The sequence below is a fragment of the Erpetoichthys calabaricus genome, chromosome 8 (genome assembly GCF_900747795.2).
Source record: "Erpetoichthys calabaricus chromosome 8, fErpCal1.3, whole genome shotgun sequence".
NCBI classification, from domain to species: Eukaryota; Metazoa; Chordata; class Cladistia; order Polypteriformes; family Polypteridae; genus Erpetoichthys; species Erpetoichthys calabaricus.
The window spans coordinates 85,956,072-85,971,840 of NC_041401.2; the positions used below are offsets into that span (position 1 = coordinate 85,956,072).

The following is a 15,769-nucleotide window of genomic DNA, read 5'->3' on the forward strand; positions in this document are numbered from 1 at the left end:
AGTCCATTCATCCATCCATTTTCCAACCCGCTGAATCCGAACACAGGGTCACGGGGGTCTGCTGGAGCCAATTCCAGCCAACACAGGGCACAAGGCAGGAAACAATCCCGGGCAGGGTGCCAACCCAGTGTGATTTGTTATTGAATTTAAGAAGGCCTTTTACAAAACACACAGTTGAATTTTAAGGCAAATCTAAAGCAGGAGCAAAGTAACTTCCAGGTTACATACAAATTATGGTCAACAAAGAGAAGAGTAACTCAAAGATAGTTCTAAGTCCACATAAAGGTGGAGCATGCTTTATGGCTGTCCAATTCTGCTTTGAGGTTCAGCCTGTTCCTGTAATTATCTTTTAAGAATTAATGAAGGTAATTTAACACTAGCAACTCTAAAAGCTTTCTGCTGTTGAATAATATTTTACAACACTAAAATGTTGTATGTATTCACTATTAATAATTGTTAACATTCGTCTTTTTTTCCTCGTTGTGTATTCTGCACTAGTCTGTCAATTACTAAAACTGTTCTAAAAGTAATACAACAAATACATTTGCTAAAAAAAAAAAAAAAGTTTAACACTGGTAGACCAGACCCAAGACAGAGACACACGTAGACTGCATGCATCAAGACAATTCAGACAGCACACACATTTCATAACACTCTCTTCTGCAAACAATCCATTAGTCTTAGCATGTCTTTGTAGGACAGTCTCCATCCTGACATGAATCAGCACAAAGATGACTGGTGATTCAAGGTGACTGGGTCTGTGTCATTCTTGAGGTCAGGCGAGTAACAGAGGAATGCAGACTCACTGAGTACTGCAAGGCAGAGCAGTGGAAATGAAATTCAACCTAGCATGGAGACTTTGGCATGGGCATTTTATAACTAGCAAATCCTTTTTAAAGCCCTCCAACTGAGAACTGTAGCACTCGTCTAACACTACACTGATAGAGAACAACTTTCATACAACAATTGCAAAACATTTTTTAGTTATATTTATATTTTGATGTACTTTATTAATCCCAGAGGGGAAACTGTCATTTTTCATGATCTTTGGAGGTCTGAGCACCGAATCAGTCATTGTACACTTATGGAGCAATTTTCAGGTTAAGGCCATTGCTGAATGGCCCAACAGAGTAGGGTCCCTTCTTGCAGTAACACGATTTGAACTGGCAACATTCTTTAGCCTCAGAGCCACCACTCAGCCTTAAAACCATATTTAAAAACTACATGAGGCCATTTATAGACCATCTTCAAAACTGGAATACATTTCTTTAAGAATGTCCGCCTTACCAGGAGTGCCTTGCCCCACTTACACACAATGGAGGACTCCATGGGGCCCAGTTGGAAAACCACTGCTCTAAAATTTCAATGAACAATAATAATTTGAAACCGAACATTTGCAATAACGATGACTGTAAGAGAGATCATAATGCAAAAAAAAAAAAAATATATATATTTTCCCGTATGATGCTTCTTTCTTGTAATAAAAATCAGTAGTCGTCTCATTTTAACTAAACGCTTAATTCATAATCTTAAATAAAATTACAGATGGGTCATACAGTACAATGTAGCTGGTTTTATACCAGTGCAAGTCACAAACCCAGCTCTGCAAGTATAAAACTGGTATAACAGGACTATACAGGAACTTATGAAAAAAGAAAAAAAAAAAAGTTTGTATTTTTAGAGCAACAAAATGTTAATTATTATTAATTTTCTTAACTTGCTTTTTCTATTAGAGCAGTGGTGTAAAACTAATTGGGAGAGGGGTCACAGTGAATGCAAGTTTTTGTTCCCAGCACTTAATTAGTAACCAGCTACTGTTTCTAATGGAAAAATATCCAAAAATCCACCAAGGACAGAAAAACTGCAAACTATGCACCAGTGTCACTATGTCACACTCGGAACAATTTGGGGAAAAAGATTTACCCATGTCAGATAGTTTTGGATTTACATTTACAGTCCTTTAAAAGAATCCTTAATAGTAAAATATATATCATTTTTTTATAATGTTGTTCTATATCTCACAATATCCTACACTACATTGCTTAAACATCAACTTATGCATAAATGAAAGAATGTATACTCCTTCTCAATAAAAACTCAGTAGGAAAGCAAAGCTTAATATTAAAAATCGACAGCTTTTTCAATTTTGAAGTTTCAATATACTGTACATAAGCAGTACCGATTCTGTTCACATGGCTCTTTGAGCATCAAGTATGCAACAGACTTTACATAAAGCCCAAACATTTATTTAAGTTTTAGCTACAAATGAGAAATACAACTTCGAGACGTTAGTCTACTGTATAACAAGAAAGCAAACAGGCAAATGAATTTTAAAAAACAACTCAAAAAGTGGTATGATGTTCATTTTAAAACAGAACAAAAAGCAGCAAAGAGAATAATACCAACATAGTTTTCTCCACAAGTCTGAATGGGACAAAAGTAAACAAACTATGGCTTGAAACATACCTAGTTACTTGCCGTTCAATGTTTTTACACACAAGACCGTGAAACCGCTATGCCTCAAATAATAATTTTATCCACACCATGACCTGTATTTAAAATTACTTGAAAGCCTTTATGCATTGCAGCTGTAGAAAGCAGAAGTAAACGTGGAACAGGCAACAACCAATTTGTTACCCTTGCTAAGATCCCCCAGGCCACTACAGCACACTGGGCGTTAGATTTGCAGGAGTATTGGGTAGGACAGGCAGTCTAGCCCTCCCCAATCACACTGTGTGGTATGAGAAGTCTGCTGGAAAACCTAGTGATGCTAGTGGCAGCTCCTCAGGGGTACGTGAAGACCTTTAAGTGTTCGGCGGGTAACCGGAGAACATTTGTGAAGGCTTACCCGGAACAACTTCCTGATTTGGACTTAAAAGAATTTGCAATCAGTATACAGGGGACGCTGTAACTGAGAGGAAGCCACTGCTAAGTGGCTGGACAAGTAAAGGAGGAGGATTAAATAGGAAGGTCAAAAGCTTTGGTTTTTGTTATTTTAAATCCATGCGTTTCTGGGATAATTGTTTTGGCTGTTAACCTGTTTTGGTAATAAAACCCTTTTCTTGCTTTTACCTTCGTTCTTTTTGGTGGTCATTTGGGAACAAGCAGAAGCACCCCCTATGGTCCACACATATAAAAATATTTGAAAAATTTTATGTAGGCTAGGTGCATTTTTATTCAATTTTCCTAAAAACAGTATTTTTTTATTATTATATAAAAGAACTTAAACATCTTTGTTCTTGCTTTAGGAGTGAACAAATTCTAAATGTACAGTGCTTTTAACTTTCATTTCACAGAAAAACTCCCATTTTTGTACTTTAAATACTTGTCAACTTCTGTCTCCATTCAGGAGGATGTGGTAGGTCAGAGATGCAGAATGTGATTGGGTTAAATTCTTTTAAACCCCCAGTGTGAATATGCACCTGAAAACAATGCGACTATATCCAAGTCTCATTAGTGCAGCTGAAAGCTAACAAAAAGAATCTTGAGATAATCCATTAATGAATGCTTAATGTAACTGGACCCTGGTTATATGAGCTTTCAGGTTTCTGTGTGTTCAAATTGTGCTCAAGTACAACCATTGTTATTCACTATAATACTTGTCATTTAAGACTCTTTTTGAGGCTGGTTAGTAAGTAATACACAACCAGTTTGTTTTTGAAGAATAATGAAACACGAAAAAAAATGTATATAAGGAAGCAGAAAAGTACACTATGGTATTTTTGTTTAAAATTATACACATTATACAAAATGCACAAAGTTGCATGTTGCAAATTAATCATGGGTATTAAGGTAATTACACACCCTAGTCTTGCCTGTGTAAAGGAGTGTCTACCAAAACCATGAAAAGTTGAAGATGGATAGATAGATGTTTTTAACATGAAAATGCAATAAAATAAATCACTTGTTTTTATCAGCAAATATTTAACAGGACTACTAAATTACAACTAAATTATTATATTTCAACTTGTTAGGAGATAGGCATTTTCAGGTCTGCTACAATTTACGGTAATATTGTACATTAAAGAACCACCTTTAAATGATGTTAGAGTGTGGAATCTAGATTAGAAATTGTGACCACTTTGGTTTTAGGCTACATCTTTTAGATAGTCTCGAGAGGAGAAAAAATAAATAAATAAATAAAATAAAATAATAAAAATACAATGGCTTGGCTTCACTCAAACCTCTCCAAGGTACCTTCGTTTTGTGTACCACATGGGTGGGTGGGGTGAGATGATCCAAATGTTTAATGTCCCAAAGGGGAATCATGCAGGTGGAAATTCTTTCAGAAACTTTGACTCCCTAACTATCAGAACCTAGGCCACATCCTTGTACTACAGATGTAATTCCAAGTAAACCGGTATTTAGGAATTTATTTAGTGCTATCATCTTGTATCTTGGGAATTTTCCTGGAAATCTCTTTAAAATATATCTTTTATAAAAACTGACAGCTTCTCAATTACAAAGCAGTTTTCTGAAATGTATTGGTTAAAGAACAAGAAGTTTATACTATAACCGATCAAAAATTCTCTAGTTATCGTTACTCAGACCTATGAAAAGATTTGTATTAAGCCCACTTTTTGGATTTGAATGCCAAATTGAGCTTTTCAGATGGATTGATCAGTAAGGTAATTCTACTTCATAAGTTTGCAATAATGAATTTTAAAAGCACTGGTCACTTACCAAAATTATCAAAGAACACTCTAGCAAATCTATAGTGCAAAAGACAGGTAAATGAATATGAAACAGTTATCTGACTTGCAATATAATATGTTTTGCTGCTTCCTTTGCTCATAGAATTAAGGTATAAAAAAAAAAATGAATGGAACAAATGCAAAATGTAATGTATACATCATAGAAATACTGAAAGTATTTTTTTTTTTTTTTTTTTTTTTTTTAAAAAAAAACAACGCACCACACACAATAAGTAATTCCTAATTAATAATTTAAAACACATTCAATAGTATTGAGTGTTCGTAGGTTTTTTTTTTTTTTTTTTTTTTTAAATGGAGTATTTTCAAACTAATACAAACCTGAGACAAAAAAACAACATTCCTGAATTCTTGATTATTTGGGCTTAACATATTGCTCTAATAAACTTTACCGGGTTCTCTTTTGGCTGTGTAAGCAGCCATCAAGTTTGACAGGGTCATATCAATGCAAGAGTACAGAAATGTTAGGTTTACAATGGACACATGTCCCTGTAAATTCATTTTTAAACACAATGACACCATCATTACCCATTTAACAGCCATTTTCAAGGTCTACCCAGGACAGCCAGAGTGTTTTTCCTTTACTCTGTAGTCTTGGGCAGCCTGCTGAGGTGAGCCCCATTCTTTTTATATCTTACAACCACTTTATTTTTGGCCTCCCTCTCATCTCATTGCTCTTCTTCAGCTAACCAATGTTTGCTTTTCACTCCACATGCCCAAACCACCTTAGTCTGTTTGTCCTCAGCACAACACCCATCATCCCCACTCCAAGACCTTATCTTAATTGAGCATTCATGTTTCCCCACACTCAGGGGCACTACACACATCCATCTGATCATTCTTTGCAGCTTTACTTCATGTGTTCTTTCCCATAGAAAAATACCACTCTTCACATAACTTTCAAACTCTGTCCTTCAATTTTAGGGAGACTCCTTTAGTAGTAGTGTGTTGAACCTTGTTAGCCATTGTGGATGCAATGAGAAGTCAAGCAAAATGACACTTTTATTGACTAACTAAAAGGATTACAATATGTAAGCTTTCGAGGCACCTCAAGCCCCTTCTTCAGGCAAGATATAATCAACTACATCTTGCATGAAGAAGGGGCCTAAGGAGACTCTTAAAATTCAAATGCATGACAGTTCCTAGAATTTCTTCCACACACTTCTCACCCCTGTCACCACTGCTATGACCACCCCTTTATTTACATTTAGAATTTAAGTTGGAGATCTTCCATACTTACTCCAAAATAACTTATATAAAGATTAAAGCAGATAGGATTTAACATTGAGTATACATTTATTATAACACCAACACTTAGTGGTGAAACGTGCATTACAGCTTGAGCATCTTGGTTTAATTCTGCAGTAGAACTAAATGATCCTCATAATTCTCTTTTAAAAACTGATTAGTCATAGTGTTTGAGGCAATACCCTTAAGCAATGTTGTACACATATGAATATGCATCAGACTTGTAGCTGGACAGTTAAAATGCCCAGTCTCTCCATATCACTCAATGCAATAACTTTGCTAGGTCGGGAAGAATTTACATCCAGTACCTGCCAGCATATCAAATCAGTTGCTACATATGTTGTACCTGCTAGCTTACTACTGCTTGGAGTGCATTACTCATGCCTCAGTGTATGTATTCATGTCAAGTGAGCTCTGTATGACCAAATGCATTATATGAACAATGTTTAATTGACAAATATCTGGCAAATCCTAAAACTTACAACTGGCAGTGGCTCAGATTAATGTACCTCTAGTACCTTAATAGGTCAATTGGGCAGCACGCAGAGGGAGGTCCACTTCCCCTGTCTTGGTTAATTTTTTGCAATTAGCCAATGCCTCTGCAATACAGGATTTTAGACTAGTATGCATACATTATGCACGATGCGGTCTTGACAAATATTCTTGCATGCAGTAATTTCAGTAGAAGCTATGGCAGAAGGCTCACTGTACATGTTTTGACAAAAAACCACACACAGGTAGCCTGAACAGATGTACAACACAAATGAGTATCTTGTGTGCCAGAAATAAATACATGCATATTCTGGTTATATTTTGCATATTATAATTACATATCTTCACTTCCAGTTCTCTCTTTTTGCCCACACACAAAGGCACAAACATCTGACCAAACAAGAGCAACAAGCAGTCTTATTACAAAAGCTAGTTTACATGATTTTTTTTCTTATGTAAAACTGCAATATGCATGTTCTTTTTCAATAAAGCACAGTGGGAACTCTCAGAATACCACAAAATGAATTTCCAACACCTATCTTCCCATGCCTCTATTATTACATGTTGGTAACATCTAGTCATTAAAAGCAACAAAACAAATCGGATTAGAGCAGTTTCAGCATTTTAATGTAACATTTAAGGAGATAATACCAAAATTTATGCACCTTTCAAACATGAATATTAAAAGCTGGAATGTCAATTTTATCAGCAACTATTAGTTGTGGAGTACATGGTGATAGATCGAAAACATTGAATTTTGATTTGTGAAAAAAATATACAGTTATGCAAAGTTCACATAACCTGGGCAGTCAAACATTGATTCTAGTTAGCATGTACGTACAGTATTTTATTTACTCTGCAAAACAAATTGTATAATACATTTTCAAGTTTGCAAAATACACATACAGACTGTATAACCAGAAACAAAAGACTATGACAGACTGCTTACTTCTAACCCCTTTACTTAGTATCTTCCATCTAAAGCCTATTCACACATTAGGGTACAGGGTCATTAGTTCTGTGCGAGGGTATGTGCCAGTGGGCCCTGTGATGGATTGACACATTTGCGAAGGTGGGATTTTGCTTTTGATTTGCTGCCTCGTCAATACCAGCTCCAGCTAAAAGCAACTCTTGAATTGGACTGAGAATGTTCGTTTCTACAGGATTACAAACATTCCAATAAATGCCATTACAAGGTATTTTACAACCCCACAAATGTTGGAGGGAATTTCAGTAAATCAAAACAAGACTATTATATAAAACAAGCATGTTTCCAAACACAGACTTAAAAGAATGTGGTAAAAGAGTACCCTTCAAGAGGAGACTGGACTAATCTACCTTGCGGTCAACGGAAACGGTGTTTTACCTCTTTTAAGTTTGTCACTACCCAAGTGACACTCTTCCTAATTAGGGTATTTAAGCTTATAATGGGTTATTCTGGTAGACTAATCGAGTCATGGTGCCATAGAAACAACTACTTGATTGTCCCATGAGCGTTTCTCGATGTAACGGTGACAGTTTTCCCCGCGAGTGTGTGCAGATGATCACAACTGACTTCCAGTTACCTTGTTTCACCTGCGCTTTGTCTATGCGCAATTACAACAAGGGTATGTCTTTCATTCACCGCCGTATTCTGTCGTACTACCGTCAAAGATGCATACAGCTAATACACCTTTTATTCAATTGTATGTGTTTCTTGGCCACAAAGGATTATCCAGTCAGTCAGGTCAAAGACTAGCAGGTGAAGTACAATCACATTCAGGTTTGACACAAGGTAACCCCGAAAGATAGAACTGCTTACCCTGTTCTTGAATAAAGGATACTTCTTGATTGCAAAATCAAAGCAAACAAACCAGTGAATGATCAAATGAACCCTAACTCATTTACGTCTGTGATTTACATGGACAGTTTATACAACAAACGAAATTTACGTCAATATTTGAAATGCTTAACTGGATCATCAATTAGCCTACCGCAAATTCAATTCCAGGAATTTAACCCTTGCCCGTGACGACACTGGTCACGCCGACAGTAAATTCCTCTTTTTGAAGAAAAAAAGTAATCATGTTCTTACTGTAAACGCGGTTGGAATGAATGATGAATGGGAATAACCAATAAATGAACCCGACGTGCCTGTTCAATTCAATAACACAAACAACCAATAAAGCCAATTACATAAGCGCTGATAGTTACCGTTTCCTATTTGCTTCGCTGTCTCGTACCGGGCTCCTGGCTGTATCACCTTAACACAGAAGTTCGCCGCTGCGCAGTAACTCTCAAGAGCTAAGCTGTACCACATTTATATCGAGACTCTCGATTACGTGTATATGGTGAAAATCGCATGACATTGCAAAAGTATGAACTTGAAATCAGTAAAAATTAAAATTTAAAATTCCGTTTTCACGCGACATAAAAAGTTTTTCTTTTTCCTAGCGCGTATTATAATGTACTAGTTTTAAACCGCTATATGAATCTCCCTTTTATGATCAATGGTATTGTCTGAGTTGCGTGCTGAAATGACGTAATATGTTGAAAGCGTGGCGCTGTCACGGAACTTCAGTGTATCAAGTGTGTGAGAGGTTACCAATGGGAGTTGGGAAAGACTTTGAGGAGAGAGGTGCTTGTCTGCCTGGGAGGTCGACGCTTATTAACTTTAATGAAGTATGGCGGAAAAAAGAACAAGAAAGTAATTTTATAACGTGAAAACAACAACATTTATTTATATAGCACATTTTCATACAAAACCTGCAGATTTTATTTTTTTCTCCAGCCGTCTAGAGTTTTTTTTTTGTTTTTTTCTGTCCTCCCTGGACATCGGACCTTACTCTTATTCTATGTTAATTAATGTTGTCTTATTTTAATTTCTTACTTTGTCTTTTATTTTTCTTTTCTTCATTATGTAAAGCACTTTGAGCTACTTTTTTGTATGAAAATGTGCTATATAAATAAATGTTGTTGTTGTTCTCCTTGGTGGCTTTCTGGAGGTGGTATTCCTGCATCTTCTTGTGTTGGCACCTGTTCTGTACTACAGTGGTCTTCTTCTTCCTCCTCAACTATAAAAGTGTCACCTTTACATGGCCTAAGATGTTGTCTATTGCATCTATACTTCTGGCCTGTTGAAGTCACAATGTCATATGACCTTGGTTCTTGTCGTTTCTGTACCACTATTGCTGGCTTATTGCCTTGCCTTCTGCACTGACTTTTGCTCCTGGACCAAGGACAGAAAGTGACTTTGTGTGTTGATCATAATAATTTTTCTGTTTTTGTTGCTGCTGTGTTAGTCTCTGCCTCATTTTCTTTGTGTGTCTGGGTTTCAGCATGGGACTTGTTACAGGGAGGGTGCTTCTGAGAACACGGCCCATTAATAACTCTGCTGGTGAGAAACCTAATCCTGTAATTGGTGTATTTCTCAGACTGAGTAATGCAAGATGTGCATCCGTGTTCGTCTGGAGAGCCTTCTTAAGCATCAGTTTGATCGTCTTTATTGTTATGTCCCACGCATACAGTTGCCACCTAACCAAGCCTGCATGTCTGTGGAATCTATGAGAAAAATACATAAAGAAGTAAGTAGAAAAAATCCACAAAGAGTGTTCCTTGGCCCAGGATTACTAAGAATTTATGGCACCCTCATGTAATTAATTTGTTTCAGGACATCATTTGCAATCTACTAAATCAGGGCCCCTTAAAATGTTGCACCAACTGGTCAGGACCCATATTAATATAAAATACTGCAAAGCTGAGCATTATCTCGAATATTGGTTTCTGCTAACAGCTGTTCCACAGCATGATTTTGGACAATATCAGACTTCTTATTCAAAGTAAATGCTGAAGTGTAGCAGATTATTGACGTGTATATGATCAAATAGCACATGATAGCTCTAGGCCAGGGTACTCAACTCTTTTTCTTGGTGAACCACCCCACTTCATTTAATTGAAGTATGTTGTGCCACCATTTTTTCAGTTATAAATTAAGTAGTGAACTCTTACTAAGCATAACTAAAAGTGGTACAATTTCCTCCCTCTTTAATATTGCATTTGGAAATTTTAACAAGGGAGTTTTAATAGTTTTTATGTGCTTTTTTATATTCTATGTATGCACCAAATGCATCTTTAATGAATTATGTTTAATGAAAAGCAGGAGTGTGATTTGATATGGAACAAAGAAGCCTTTCAATACTTTACATTTTCAAAATGTTTACAGTTACATAAAGCTCCAGATCAAAAGCAGGAGAAAACAACTCACAAGTTTCATGCAACTTAAGGTAAAAACTCAGAAATGATTCCAAGTTAATGTAAAGGCTGAGCCTGCTACACACTTGCTCAGGTTTGTTTCTAGTTTTAGCATCATTCATCTTCCTATGTTTATTTTTTAAGGAAGGTTTTAAAGAAGGATGAAAGTTACCAAATATTGAAATCTTTGTTTGTAATAAAACTTTTCCGCTGTTGATTAATAACAGTAAAATGAAATGTTATATATTTATTATTAATAATTGTTAACATTCTTCTTTCCTCCTCATTGTATATTTTTCTGTATTAGTTTGCCAATTTCTAAGACTGTTATGAAAATGTTGTAAAAAGTAAAAGTAAATAATATTGTAAAAGGACTGGACCTGAGAGAATGAGAGTGACAGAGAGACACATTGGGCAGACTGCTCATGTCAAGGTCAGAAAGACAGCACTTAAATGTTGCAACACACTCTTTTGCAAAAATCCTATAGTCTTGGTGCATAGTTGCTGGGCAGTGGACATGGATTGTCTCAATTAGTGGGGAATGAAAGAGGAAACCTCATGGGCATGAGTTGGCATAGGTCATGGAATAGGAGAATAATGTTGGATAGGAAAATAATGTTGGATGATTGAGATGGTAATGGATACTCAGTGAAGCTGTAACATGGCCCTAGTATTTGTTTTAAATCAAAATACCAATAGAAGCATTGAGAACTCATTGTAACTTGTTGGTAATTTTGCAGCACAACCATTGGAAAAGGGCAGTGCAGTGGTAGTGCTGCTGCCTTGTAATAAGGAGACTAGTCCAAAGACATGCAGGTTAGATGGATTGGTGATCCTAAATTCGACCTAGTGAGTGGTTGGTGTGTGTGTATATTCACCCTACAATAGGCGCCCTGTCCAGGGTTTATTCTTGCCTTGTGCCCTATGCTAGCTGGGATAGGCTCAAGCAACCCCCGTGACCCTGTTCAGGACTAAGCGAGTTAGAAAATGACTGACTGACTGACCATTAAAAAATTGCAGTAGTTCAGTTGTCTTTATATGTAGGTCATTCTAAGGGGATTAAAAAACGTAGCAAAGTGATACCGTATTAGACCTAATGATGTAGTATAGTACTGCAAATGTCAGGAGACAAAATGAAATCTTGACTACAGCATAAATGTGAGTTTCAACATTCAAATATCCACCAAGTGCAACTCCATGGCTCATCATACAGGACAGTGGCATAATGATGCTGAATCTTAAGGTTTAGTGTTGAGCTGACTGCTTGTGTTTGGAAGGTGATTCAAAGAGAATTCACCTCTGTTATTTTTGAGATATTGGAAAGCTTCAGACATTTAGGCACTGAGGTCACTGGCCTTGGCAGATAGGCATCAAATTAGGAATGAAATATGATGCCATATTAACCAATCAAATAAACATGTGCCAGCATATACCATATAGTAAATATTAAAATTTCAACAAGTAGAAAACGTTGAATGAAACCAAGGATGTGGGGCTACAAGAGGTGGATTCTCCAAAGAGCTCTAACTGTATACAACTGGAGGTATCAGGGCATCCACTCACCGCAGGTTCTTAACAGTGCAACATACATCTTTAGATATTTCAAGAGGTTGTTTTAGCCAATGTGATCAAAAGGAACAGTGAAGGTTAAGGAGTAGAACAACAAGTGGAGAAACCATTAGCAATTCTATATACAGACTAAAGTTGTTTCAAGTCTGGGATGAGATCACAATTGGTACTGTAAAAATTTAAATATAGTATGCTCTTGGTAAGTTGCTGAACAAGGTGATAAGGATCTGTACCTACCAGAGCTTTAAAAAAATAAAGGTAAATCTGAGGGGTCAAGGTTTGTATAGTTTAGTACAGCAGAAATTATTAATAATTTAGTACAGGGGAAATTGTGCAGAAATGAAAACAGTAGGAACTGAGACAGACTAAGGTGACAAATTGTTTTTGTATTTACAGGACTAATTCTATTATTATTGAGATAAGATGCAGTCAGAGAATCCACGCAGATTGTAATAGACCTAGAATGAGAAAAAACGTAATAAAATACAGAACAGCATAAGATACTATCAGAATAGAGTGCATGAGAAGTAGAAGGAGCATAGAGAAGGGACAGATTGAGAGGAAATGATACAATGTAAGAAGGAGACCTAAGGAAAGTGATCTTACCTTACAAAAATTAGTGTTATGTTACAGGAGATAAGAATTTTTTTTTCCCAGGCAAAAGATATTGTCCATAGTATGGAGCAAGATTCTTGAGCTACTTTGCTGTTTTCAAATAACTTAAGATAAATATCTTAGAGCACTTTAATAATATAAAGTGCCTGTACTCCACAAGCGTAAGATCAAATGTAACCACACTACCTTTCATCCCTATCTTATCTTGTTAACATTTAGCTATATTTTACTGTATGTAATGCGGTTGACTTTATGTGAAGGAAACTGTTGTGGTGCGTCACTCACAGCCTCACCCTTCTGCTTTCTATATGTTCTTTTACTCTTGGCCACTCCTTGGCCTGAAAAGTAAACTGTAAACACTTTCACACTGATCATGATTTGTAAAGATTAATAGAATTGAAACATTTTACTGTAAAATGCTTACAATGTAAACAAGGCAGCTATAATTTGGAACAAAATACAAACTCCATGTGGTGCTATGCCTTTCCATAGAATTATTCAGAAGAATACTCATGATACCAACCAAATTTGACATGGATGCTGTTGAAATTTGACTTTTTTATTTGATTACTTACTTTAATTGAACCATGACCAAAAGAAGGACTGTTATGTTTTAAGGGTTTTGGATACTACAAATTTTATTTCTGTAATCTTTTTTGCAGCAGATCACTTGCTCACCTACCCGCGACAAGAGCAGTCTGGTTTTACACTTAAGAAGTCTACTATTGACCGCATCCTGGCACTGAGGGTTCTCATGGAGCACAAATGCTAATATCAGCAGAGTTTCTTTGCAGCCGTTGTCGATTTTCATAAGGCATTTGACTCAGTCGATTGAGCTGCTCTGTGGTCATTCTGAGACTTCAAGGGATCCCCCGAAGTTGCTGGATATTATGGCTGGCTTGTACACTGGTACTGTGAGTGTTATGCAGTGTGGAGGCAGAACCTCTGCGTTTTTCCTAGTTGATTCTAGGGATCATCAGGGATGTGGTCTTGCTCCTATTCTGTTCAGTGCTTGCATGGACTGAGTGTTGGGCAGTGTCGTGGGGTCCAGTGCCTGTAGGGCATCTGTTGGTGAAGAAAGATTCACTGATCTTGACTTTGCCAATGATGCTGTGATCTTCACAGAGTCAATGGGGGCTCTGATCGGGATCTCAGGAGACTGAGTGAGGAGTCTGATTGTCCGGGTTGGCAAGTGTCCTGGATTAAAAATCAAGATCCAGGTCTTTAATAGCCTCTTGGGCACAGCCATCAGCAGTGTGTCTGTCTGGGGAGAGAATGTCAACCTTGTCAGTTATGGCACTACGGCCATGTGGCATGATTCCCCGAGGGTGATTGGGCTCACAGGATCCTCACTGTTGAGGACCCGAGTGGCTGGACCAGGCCAAGAGAATTAGTTAACACCTGTAACATCTGGCTGTGGAAGACTGATGGTCATTTGTGGGGAGTGGGACTGGACCACATGTCTGCCTGAAGGGTTTCCAACCAGTATCCCAAGCTGTTTTGAAGTGTGGTGGGTGAGGCAATGCGTTGTACCAGTGCATGCTCCCTGACCTGACATGGCCTGACCTGACTCTTTTTGCATTTATTTGTTCAAATCTGACTAACTATTAATTGCTATTATTATTTATAATTATTTTCAATACACGCAGTTATGTTGTGTTATGTCATTGCTTAGTTAGATATAAAAGATATCAGATATAAAAGACTTGTCCAAATGTTGTGCAGCAAACTTTAAACAAGCTTCAACATACTTTTCCTTCAGAAGTGGAGTTTTGCACAGTGAGCGTGCATAGAGGCCATGGCGGTTGAGTGCATTACTTATTGTTTTCTTTGAAACCACTGTACCTGTTCCAGGGGCCTCATGCATAACGCCGTGCGTAGAATTCAGACTAAAATATGGCGTAAGGACAAAAGCGGAAATGTGCATACGCACAAAAAAATCCAGATGTATAAATCTGTGCGTTCGCCAACTTCCATGTTCTTCCGTTCCATTAATCCCGGTAAGCGTGAAAAGTAATGCACGTGCACACGCCTGCTGCCACTCGCCAACTCCTCCCAAAATTACGCCTCTTTGAATATGCAAATCAATATAAATAGCCTTTAAGCTCAGCATTCTGTTTAAAGGCAATGGCAAAAGCACGGGGGAAAATAGAAGTATTTCAGCGAATACCAAGTGGAGGCAAGGAAAAATGTACTATTTGCTGGTTTAAATAGTGGTATAAGCAACAAAAGGAAGTTGATCGAGTGACATAGAGTGTTGAAGAAACTCGAAAGTTCAAGTTCACAAAGTCACACAGTGCCCGGAATAAAAAAGTTGTCAGACATCAAATTCGCCGTGAAAAGGCGAGTCATAGCCCACCATCTGAGAGTCATATGGAAGCTTATTAGGGCACAGAGAAAAGACAAAAAATAGGCACACAGTGGCAAAAAAAGCTCAAAATGTCCACTTTAATCACGCAGTTTACTTTGTCATTAAAGTAGATCATCATAAACTTCATCTTAAAATCATTTAATTTACTAGTTTCTAAAATACAATTGTAACTAAAGCAGCATGTTAAATGTTTTGTATTGTATGTATTCTCCTATGTGCTCTATGTGTGTGAATCACTACGTGCTTCTTAAACGAGCTTTCTATTTGTCTGACAGAACACAGAATCCATTACATTCATAATATTACAGCTCTCTGAATAAATTAAATACTGAGATGCATACTTGATGTATACTTGGGCCAAGGAGGTCGGGTGCAGTGTGAGTTGGGTGGTGGCCGAAGGCGGGGACCTTGGCGGTCCGATCCTCGGCTACAGAAGCTGGCTCTTGGGACGTGGAATGTCACCTCTCTGAAGGGGAAGGAGCCTGAGCTAGTGCGTGAGGTCGAGAGGTTCCGGCTAGATATAGTCGGGCTC

The 15,769-nt window shown here is 37.3% G+C and overlaps 1 protein-coding gene across 1 annotated transcript in view; it reads right to left on the reverse strand.

The window, feature by feature from the left end:
- The window catches only part of porb (P450 (cytochrome) oxidoreductase b), an 83,230-nt gene extending 74,487 nt beyond the window's left edge, over window positions 1-8,743 (reverse strand). Inside the window, exon 1 of the mRNA XM_028807027.2 lies at window positions 8,646-8,743. The gene's annotated coding sequence lies outside the window, so the exon portion shown is untranslated. The remainder of the gene's footprint in view (window positions 1-8,645) is intronic.
- Between the last annotated feature and the right edge of the window lie 7,026 nt (window positions 8,744-15,769).